Source organism: Myotis lucifugus, unplaced genomic scaffold, assembly GCF_000147115.1.
Source record: "Myotis lucifugus unplaced genomic scaffold, Myoluc2.0 scaffold_46, whole genome shotgun sequence".
Lineage (NCBI taxonomy): Eukaryota > Metazoa > Chordata > Mammalia > Chiroptera > Vespertilionidae > Myotis > Myotis lucifugus.
In genome coordinates, this window is record NW_005871094.1 from 534,455 (window position 1) to 545,795 (window position 11,341).

General features: G+C 39.9%; 1 protein-coding gene across 1 annotated transcript in view; it reads left to right on the forward strand.

The window, feature by feature from the left end:
• DGKI (diacylglycerol kinase iota) overlaps positions 1-11,341 on the forward strand; it is a 383,824-nt gene that overhangs the window by 134,565 nt on the left and 237,918 nt on the right. The window contains exons 2-3 of the mRNA XM_023753493.1: positions 35-143; positions 11,188-11,283. The gene's annotated coding sequence lies outside the window, so the exon portion shown is untranslated. The remainder of the gene's footprint in view (positions 1-34; positions 144-11,187; positions 11,284-11,341) is intronic.

Here is an 11,341-nt window from a genome sequence, read left to right on the forward strand (position 1 = left end):
CTTTTTCTTTGTGTGTTTGTCTTTCTTGCTGCAGGAAAGCAATCTCCCGGGCAGGCCTGCAGCACCTGACTCCTGCTCATCCCCTCGGTCTTCCTGTGGCAAATGGTCCAGCGAAGGAGCCCAGAGCAACTCTGGACTGGAGTGTAGGTGTTGGCTTTTTTATTTAAACATAATTTGATTGCGTGTGTGTCTGTCTCTTTCTCAGGATTCCTATAACTACAGGCAATACTTAATAACTTTCTTTATTTTTATATTCTTACTTTTCAATTACAGTTGATATACAATATTATATTAGTTTCAGGTATAAAACCCAGTGTAGACATTATATAACTTACTAAGTGATCATCTTCATAAATCTCATACCCATCTGACACCATACGTAGTTATTAGAACATTATTGACGAATTCCTTCTGATGTAGTTTACATCCTTATGACTATTCTGTAACAACCAATTTGTACTTCTTAATCCATTCACCTTTTTAATTATTCCCCCACCCTCTTCCCATCTGACAAAATGTTTTTTATATCTATGAGTCTGTTTCTGTTCTACTTGTTCATTTATTTTGTTATTTAGATTCAATTGTTGATAGACTTGTATTTATTGCCTTTTATTGTTCTTATTTTTAATCTTTTCTTTCTAATTCTTAAAGAAAACCTTTTAACATTTCTTATAATATGGTTTGGTGGTGGTGAACTCCTTTAACCTTGTCTTGTCTGAGAAACTCTTTATTTCTCCTTAAATTTTAAATGATAGCCTTGCTGGGTAGGGTAATTTTGGTTGTAAGGACTTAATATTTTCAATATGGCTCACTGACCCATCTTTACATATCTAAGCCATTCTCAGAATCCTAGGAACATAGCTTCTTTACTAATATATGAGGTCAGATGTGTTGAAGACTAAAATGAAATCTTCATGAATCATTTGAAACTGCCTGGGTGTGCAGCTGTGAGATAAAAAGTACCTCTGCGCACGTGCTCATTGGCTCCTCTAAGCTAATGATGAATTACACTTATCCTTAGCAGCATCATGGAATCTAAGTTTGATTTCCTCAACTCATGCTGCTTTGCCTTTTTGGTACTTTTTTTCCTTTTATAAATATTTATTTATTTTTTTTATAGAGGATGACCTTACTTTAAATTCTAGGCACTTCATGTCTCCAGTCTGTTATACTTCCTCCCCTAACTCAAAGATAGATAGGTTTTGTATCAGTGGGAGTGGGCATATTTGTTGATGTTAATATTTTAACCAAAAGACCTCCATAAAAACTATGAACTGGAGTTGAAGATTGCAGCCTGAAATTCTTAAGTCAATTAGAACATTTATTGAGAGTCATCAGTGAGTCAAGTTCTTGGTGGAAGACATCTCTAACTGGATTGAAAGGCTTTGTCCCTTCCTGAAGGAATGTAAGGGATGACATGGAAAGAGAGGAAGGCTGATCTGAAATTCTGCCTTTCTGGTCTTGATGGTGAATTTTGTTTAGAATTTGTAGTTGAGTTGACAGAGGGGAAATTCATGTGCTTCTCTTCTCATAAGAAAGAGCATGGCAGGGTGGGAGAAAAGAGAGAAGTTTTAAAATTAAATTAATTTTTTAGTACATACTAGAGGCCTAGTGCATGAAATTTGTACACCCATGGGAAGTGGGCCTAAGCCATCAGTCAGACATTCTTAGCGCTGCCACAGAGCCTCTCCCACCACTGCTGCTGCGCTCGCCAGCCATGAGCCGGGCTTCTGGCTGAGTGAAACTCCCTCTGTGGGAGCGCACTGACCACCAGGGGGCAGCTCCTGCATTGAGCGTCTGCCCCCTGGTGGTCAATGCATGTCATAACGACTGGTCATTCCACCCTTGGGCCGACACTGGCCCTCCGACATCCCCTGAGGGGTCCCGGATTGCGAGAGGGTGCAGGCCAGGCCAAGGGACCCCATTGGTGCACAATTGGGACCAGGGAAGAAATCAACAGGTAAAAAAGCAGTGTTGACACTTAGAATAGAGGAGTACAGAGACCATCACTGGAGTGTGAGGGAGGGACATGGGAGGTTGGCCAGCCAGGGAGGGACTGTGGGAGGGCTCCAGGGCATGTCTGGCCTGTCTGGCTCAGTCCAGATCGGCCGGACCCCAGCAGCAAGCTAACTTACTGGTCAGAACGTCTGCCCCATGGTGGTCAGTGCACATCATAGCAAGCAGTTGAGCAGCTTTAGCATATTATTAGCATGTTATTAGCATATTTTTAGCATATTACACTTTGGTTGAATGGCCGACTGGGTGACCGGATACTTAGCATATTAGGCTTTTATTATATAGGATGCCATGATTTAATGTCCTTTTATAGTACAATATTTCTCTCACTCAAGCACATACCAACATTATTGTTTTACATCAGTGCTGAGAGTTTGTTACTATCTGAGTACATTGCATTGTTCAGGAGGATGTTCCTCTCCTGGAGCTTCCCTTTATTCCAGGACAGTTATGTAATAAACTCTTAAATCATAATAAAGATTAGGATATATACTAGTATACACCAGTGATTACATAGAATTAAATGTATAAACAAACAGATAAATAAAATCCAAGAATGGCATGCAAGCACCCATGATTATAGTGAGCATGTGTTATAAATCGGGACCCCAAAAAAGTAGTTTAATATTCATGATGTCCCAAACAATCCTCTATTTGAGAGGCAAGACTCTAATGAGAGAGTTTAAATCATTTAGATCAGAAACCTTCATGAAATCTTTTTTCTGCTCCTTGTGTGACATTAGCCAAGACACTTGGTTTCTTTCAGCCTCAGTGTTTTCATCTATAGATGGGGACAATTTTAGCCCTTTCTAAGGGGAACTTCATGGATGTTGTTAGGATCAAATGTGGCAGTAAATGTGAAAGTTCTTCACAAACTGTATAGCCTGCAGAATTATTTATTCAGAAATAAAGTAATTGATGAATTTATTAATTCATCTCACATTTGAGTACTTGTTGGTCCTCGAACCTGTGTTGGTTCCTTGGAATTCTGAGGTGAGGAATATGTTTCTTTCTTTAAGAAGCTTAGAATGCAGAGTGCAGAGAAGAAATCAACAGGTAAAAAAGCAGTGGTGACACCTAGAGGAGTACAGAGCCCATCACTGGAGTGTGAGGGGAGACACTCCATCCCTGTTTGATGTTGGAAATAGTTATCAGAAATGCTTTTGAAAGATAAGTATCACATGATCTCACTTACTGTATATGTAGAATATAATGAACAAAATAAACTGACGAACAAAAATAAATCCAGAGACATGGAGGCATGGAGCAGGCTGATGAATATCAGAGGGAAGTGGGGAGGGGGGATGGGACGAGATTAACCAAAGAACTTATGTGCATATTGCATAACCCATGAACATAGACAATACTGCAATAGGCCGCATGGTGGGGTGGGTGGAGGGGGTCAGTTGAGGGGGAAGGGATACCTGTAATACTTTCAACAATAAAGATAAATTTTAAAGAAAAGAAAAAGAAATGGGTATTTGAGAAGCTCACTCTATTGAGGGAGTAACCTTACTAAAGTGCTTTAATCACACACACACACACACACACACACACACACACACACACACATACACACACAAAGAATTAAAAAAGAAGTGTCCTGCTTGAGCCAAAGCTTGACTAGTACATATAATTTTCTGATTCCTAATATTTCATTGGAATGGTATTTTGGGCTAGTGGTGAAAGGTACAGTATATCATAGGAGAAGAACTAATGGGAACTAAGGCTGGGTTCATGTGTATTGATTCTTTATTCCCACTCTCCTTTGTGGGCACCCTGTCGTGGTGGCCTGTGGAGTTACCATGGTGGCAGGAAACACTTTGGGAGTTTTAACAACTGAGGGAAAACGAAAAGCCTTGTTTCAAGACACTTCAGCTGAAGGGTTATTTAGAGAGATGCTGTGTAAGGAGTTTTAAGATGTGACTCTGAAAAACACATAATTGTGGGCTAATATTTCTGTTAGCAAACAGAAGCCAAACAGTGACCAACCCTACCATTTCTTACTACAATCATGTAAAACATTTTTCTCAGAAGAGAGGAAGAAACATTGATGAAAACATTCCAGTGACTTTCTGATGTTGAGTTGCATGAGTTCCTTATATGTTTTGGTTTTTGGATATATCATTGGTAAATATCTTCTCCAATTCAGTAGGTTGTATTTCATCTTGTTGATGGTTTGCTTCACTGTGCAAAAACTTTTTAGTTTGATGTAATCCCATTTGTTTTTCTTTGCTTTTGTTGCCCTTGTCCAAGAAGGCATAGCCAAAAATATATTACAAAGAACAGTGTCAAAGAGTTTAGTGCCTATGTGTTCTCCTAGTTTTCTGGCTTCAGGTCTGACATTTAAGTCTTTAATCCAGTTTGAGTTTATTTTTGTATATGGTAAGAGGTGGTCCAGTTTCACTTTTTTGCATATCTCTGACTAGTTTTCCCAGCACCATTTATTGAAGAGACTTCCTTTACCCCGTTGTATATTCTTTTGCTAAGACTTTACCTGGTACTTGCCCTCACTACAGAATTTTTTGCTTTTCTTAATGAATATGCTTTGCACCCATTTCATTTATATCATTTTAGTTTACATGTCTTTTCAAAGAGCTAAACCAGGATTTTCTTCATTCTGTTTAAAGTGTAAGACTAGTCCTCTGTGTGACTTATATCTGCTGTTCCCGTATCCTATCCACTTGTGTACTCCTCTATTTATCTCCTTCTGTCAGCTTACCTTCTCACTAAATGTGTTCAAGTGATCAAGCTTTACTTTTTCACTGCTGTTTATTAAACATTAATTTGACTTGGAGTGTCTTGAGAGTCTCAAAAATGCGGAGGAGGATGGCAAGAATTTAAAAAATAAAATACAATAAAGAAGATCTCCATTTCTTGCTATTGGTGAGGATGAAGGGCCCTGATAGTGCTAAGTTATGCTTTTGGCAGAACAGGGGTGGATCAGAGCTGGCAAGAGTCTCCTTGTTCCCCATCCCACCTTCCTTGACTCTCAGGTTCAAATTCTTTGCAAAATACCATTTGGTTTGAGGTCTGTCATCTCAGAGGCCTATAGTATTATGACCTGCTGACCTATGTCACCTCTCCTCTCCTCATTTCACCAGTGAGATAACAGAAAAGCTGTTCATGGGACCCCTGAATTTGCAAGACAAATCAGGGTGAACCTGGATTTAGGATCTTATGTGCAAGTTTCTACTTACTGTAGAATCCTAAAAGGGTCATGTTCTGACTCCAGTACATGTGCTAAAGGTGCTAAAGTCTTCAGGTGGGGCACAATTGTTTCCTAAATATCCTCTTGCATAGGGCTTTGAGGAGTAGCCTGCTGGTGGGGTGCCTGAGACCCAGGGGCACCCTGACTCAGGGAGCCCAGACTGTAGGCACCTGTGTGTTTTGGAGAGGAGTGTACTATTATAGGAGTCAGTTTTTATGCTTTGAGTACATGAACGTAATAGTTTCCTTCAAGCATTCCATTTTCCTTTTCCTACCTGGTGATATATACTCTCTCTCTTTTTTAGTTTGTTCCTCAAAGTCCAAAGCTTCTGTCCTGCTCTGATTTGCTCCTATGGTTTATTGTGGGCACCCTGTCATGGTGGCCTGTGGAGTTATAACAGTGGCAGGAAACACATAGTTGCATTTCCTCCATGACTCTTTGCCAACATTCACTTCTTGCTGCCTGTGCACACGCCTTTCCCTTCATGCATGTCAGGGTTAGAACCCTTTGAGTCGACGTGTGGGGAGTAGCCAGATGGGTCTTCAGGCTGGTGCCTGAGTCTTCTATTAACAACAGTAGACAGTCGGCCCCACCCAATGTGGAAATTATTTCTTCAAGAAATGCCCTCTCTTGCTCTCTGCCAGGCCACACTCAGCTTTTCAATTGAACCAATTCCCTTTATTATATTCACTTTTTGCTTTGATCCCTCACAATTGCTCTCACCATCATGCATTGTCTTACAAATCTTAGAACCAAATTAGTGTTTTTGAGTTGATTTTCTTACTCTAGGTCCTTAGTTAGATTTCAGGCTTCTTGAAGAGAGGGACAGTGATTTCTGCTTGTTCTTTCTTCTTCACCGTGGAAAGCACAGCATCATGGGCCTTGCGTCCGGTTACTGATGTCAGGGGCCTGAGTGATTATAGCTTTTCTGTTCAATCAGTGAGAAGGGGACATTTCACTGGGGGTTCATGGGCATGTAGATAATCTCTGGTTCCTGAAAGGTGTGGTAGACATGAGTCCAAAGCCTGCTTAAAAAAATAAATGGATTTATGCTATTTTAATTCCAAGTAACTCTTTTTAACTTGTCTTTCTAACACAATGCATTGTGTTAAGTCTTAAAACACACACAGTTGTTTGATCTTTTCATTTCTCCAAAAGGCATCCCTTCTTCACCTTCATGGTGGCAACCTACAGGGTCTGCTCCCACTGACACCATGCCAAGCCAAGCCAGTTTGGGGGGAAATAGGCTAAATTTCTAGAAAGGGGGTAATGCTCAAAGGGAAAAAGAAATATTCTCATCTCCTGGGCCGGAGTCCAAGTTTCCACTTTAGAGGGACTTTAGCCTATTTAGAAGTGTGTCTAATGCATAGATAACGAATGTCTTCTCTGAAATGTCACATGCCCCTCTTGTGATGGAGACTTCATCTGGGCATAGAGATTTCTTCCCTGTTTTGAACATTATAGCAGAGAGCATGGGAAGTGGGTCTTATTCTATCTCCACTGTCAAATTATTTTATAATTTGTTCTTGCCCATTATGCAGCCTAAAACAACTCTCAAAACAATGGTGGAAAAGCCACCAAGATCTTTCTTAAAGGACATTTTATTCTTCCCTCATTGGAAAATTTCCTCTAGTTCTGAGGGCTAAGGAAAACAGAGCCTCAGCACAAACAAAGCCAGACTCTAAATCCAGACCACATTTCCTTTCCTATAGTTGATGATGATAAGAAATGACGTGCTAAGAAATGACGTGCTCTCTCCCAGGCAGTAGAAACGTAACACAGTCAGGGCACCGCCTCACTCTTTGGTTCAGAGACAAGATTAGGGAAACAGAATCTTCACGTGGGATTGCTATAAACTGGGTTATGAAACTAGGTCATCTTATCTTTAGAAACTTTGAATGAAAGGCCAGGGGAGGCAGGTGTGTGTGTGCCTGTGCAAGTACGTGTGTTCCCATTTTTGTCTTGTTTCAAATGACAAGTCCTAGCAGACCTGCGCCTTCTTCACAAGCTTCAGGTCTCAGCATCTTTACCTTCGGGTTTGGGTGTCATCACCAAAAGTGACTCCCACCCAGCAGTTTTCCCCACTCCCATTCCCATTTCAAAAACTGTCAGGTTAATCAAGAGATCAGATTGCTCAGAGCATGGGACTACCCGGCTATAAACCACGGAAGGTCCTGGACCTGGTCAGCCCTGTTAATAGTGGGAAAAGAGTGATTTCATGCACTCTCACCAGTCCTTTATTTACCCAAATTGTGAAAATTGTAAGGTAAATTACACTGGTTGTTGGGGGAAATCATAGAATCCTACAACTTCATAGGTCAGTAAGAGTATCAGGCCTGATCTTCTATCCTTTGGCAAGTAATTAGCTAACCTGACACTGTCCAGTAGACATATATATCAGGTGTAGAGTAATTCTAAATTTTCTAGGAGCCACATTGAAAAAAGCAAAAAGAAATAGCTAAAGTGAATTTTAACACCATGTTTTGTTTTACCAAATATGTCAATAATATTACAAATTCAGCATGCGATCAATATAAAAATGATCAATGAGACAGTTCACATTCCGTTTTCACACAGAGTCTTCAGAATTTGCTCTGAAGTTTACACTGACGGCACATCTCAATCAGGCTGACCACATTTCCAGTGCACGACAGCCATCTGCTTACTGATTAGCACACATGCAAACCACCCAAGACAGGTTTCACCTATTATTATCGTGAAGATTTTTTTCCTTTCTGAATTTTTAGGGACATTTACATAGGATTCCTATTTGTAATCTTCTTACTGTTTTAAACACTTTTTACGAGTAAGTATCTTCATTTTGTGTAAATTATTGGCTGCTGGTGTCAATGCACTCTGTCTGTCTTATTCAGTCTATAACACTCCCCCATTCCCAACTTTTCTATTTTGCTTTTTTACCTATAACTATTACTAGGACTTCAGTAGAACTTGAAGGCAAAGAATCATATCTCTATGTCTGTCTGTCTATCTAGATATATTGGTGGATCTCTATTCTTGGGTAGATGATATGAGGCAGAGGATACAATAAATCAGAATAAATGATTTGAGTAAATCAGAGCAGGAGATAAGTTTTTGGACTTTGAGAAATAGACTGAAAATAAGAGAGATATTCGTAGGTACATCTATAGAGAGCTGTCTCAGCACTCATAAATACAGAATGTTGTCTTCATTTAGAATGGGTGAGCTATATTTTTTGTCTGCCACAGATAGATACTCTGAGTTTTATACTATTTAAGATAGTATTTCAAGATGGATGTGTAGAGAAGAGATAAAGAGGTTCCTGGGTGGGGAGAATTGAATAAACAAAAACATGGCACACAAAAGGGAAAGTATGGCTCTATTTAGACAAGAGCAACGAGAGAGTTAAATGTATAAAGGTGAATAAGGAAGGTTAAGGATAGACAGATCGATGCCATTAACGAAAGGTCTAGTATGTGTACTTAAATTTGGAGTTCATTTTGTAAATAATAGGGAATCATTTAAGCATTATGGGCAAGAAATAAATATAGTCATAGCTATGTTTTCCAGGGAATTAATTCTACAGCAGTGGAAAATATCAGAGAGAATGTCAGAATTAGAGTTCAGAGCAGAAGGAACCAGGACTCAGAGGATGGTACTGCTCAGTGGATGGTAAATAACTTAGGGGTAGATGTAGATCATGAAAGGAAATCCAGACCAAAATATGAGCAAAGAGAAGAGGCCCATATTAGTTGGGGTAGACTGAGTGGAATAAATGAAATACTCACATATAATGGGTAAATATAGAAGTGTAGCAGACCAGACTGTTCCAAGTAGGTTGGGTAGGGGGTTGGCCCCGTTCCATAGTTATTCAATGACCCAGACAGACTGTTGCTCTTACATCTTCCTCAGAAGGCTTCTAAAGTCATCCTAGAAGTTGACTTTCCAGGTATCCAGTATGGGAGAAGAGCACGAAGGAACACATGTGGGAGGTTTTAATGGACCAAGTCTGAAAACAGTCCTCACCACTCCTGCACGTGTTCCTTTCATTAGAACGTGGTCACATTGCAAGGAAGTTGGGTAATAAGGTCTACTTGTATGTTCAGGAAGAAAAGAAAAATGATGTTGGTGGATGGCTAGCAGTCCTGGCTATAAAGACCTAGGAGAGAAGCTAAACTTCTAAATGTATATAGATTTTTCTTCCATTAGGATTCTTTTCATACGGTACATTTCCAAATGTGAGATTACTAGGTACATTTGTGAATGTTTTAAATTTATTATATTGCTTCTTTAAATGCCCGTGTGTGGTTGTTTCCTTTTCCCTGTCCCCAGGATCTATCTTGTTAACTTTGAGCTTACTCACAGTGTTTCTGTGTTTTCATGTCTCTTCCCTTATAATCCCTCTTTCTCTCCTTAGATATGGCTGCCTTGGCTCCTCTCTCCTCCTCTCTCACCTTCTTCTCTGGTGACTGTACAAGGGCAGAGAAGTACCAAGTGTAATAGATCAGTCATAGACATGTTCTACAATCTATTGTCTCAGGCTTGAAGAGGTGGGTTGGGGTTTACTGGATTATGGTTTCAGACTCTACTGCACAGAGTCACCTCCAGACCTTTGAAAACTCCTGATGCCCAGGTTTCACCTCAGAGTAATTAAAATAAACTCTTTGGGAACAGTGCCTGAGTAATCTTAGAAACTCCCCAGGTCATTTAATGAGCAGTCAAATTTGAGGACCAGTATGTTAGAACCACTGTGGTAGGAAGCCTCCATCTTTTTCTTTCCCTCTTCCCTCACAAAGATTGGTATTTCTAATCAGATCCCCCACTCCCCAAGAATGAGGTCAGCTAATCAGTCCTCCTGTGTCTGAATCTGGTCAGACTTATCAGCAAGGTGGGATGCAGTGTACCTGGGTTGGTACTTCCAGTGGTTTTTGACCATTTCCCTACTGTGATTTATATTTCAGTTTTTAAAAGAGTTGGCAGGATTTTTGCTGTGTTAAGGATTCCCTAGTATTTGCTGCTGTAATCATGTGTTTTATTTCCATGTTCTCTAGTAGTTTACTCTGTGGATTAGCCCACTAACCCAGTGCCTGGCACCAGTGATGGGGAATAAAATTTTATTGACTGAATAAAGAATAAAAGGATGAAAAATGGATTTTTTTATTCTATAAATGGTTAAACTTTCAAGTTGGATGATAAATTCCCATTAGTTAGGATATTTTAGGTTGTGGAGACCTAGCAAAGAAATGCCTTTTTATTTATTTACTTATTTTTACAGATATTATTCCCACCCATCACTATGTGAAAACTTTGAGTCCAAACCTATAGCTGTTCTCTGTTTGCCACTGGAAGTATTTGAGTAGTTCCAGAAGCAGAGAAATCTTTTAATTTGAAAAATTTAGAAATAATTGGGTGATGACCCTACTGAACTGGCACAATGCTTGAATTAGTGGAAATGTATTAGGCCTTTGAGTACACAGTGACTTTCAACTTCAAACTGAGTTTCAGGAAACCTCTGGCTTAGAAATAGAATTTACCCATTACTGGTATAGATGTGTTTTCAAACAGTCTTAACTTAAAGTGCTTTACTACTGCTATCCTCCTTTGTAGCTAATTTGCTCAGCAAAGGCAATTTTGAATAGAATTTATTTTAATTGTCATGGAATCTGCAGTGTTTGGATTTACATTGTACAATTTGAGGGTTTTTCCTCATCTGTTCAATATATATTTCAAAGATTACCACATCCATGTGTAAAGCTTCTATAGATCTAATGTCTGCTTTAGTTACTGGCTCAAACTTTCCCGAAACTCCTTTTCCCATTTCCAGAATTTTGTTAAGATCAACACCTGCAGTATTTTCAGGGGTAAGATGAAAAGTGCTTAAACTCCTTGGCTTCAACTTTCTTGCATCCAAAATCAAAATTTGAGAGCTTCCCCTTTAAGCCTGAAAGAAGACTGAAGTGTGGTGGTTTCTTTCCTTCCAGGAGAACGCTGTGAACGGAGAGCACCTGTGGCTGGAGACCAACGTCTCGGGAGACCTGTGCTACCTGGGCGAGGAGAACTGCCAAGTCCGATTTGCAGTGAGTGTGCTCCTCAGACTCTGGGCTCTGACCTCGCTGGGGGCGGCTGCCAAATGGG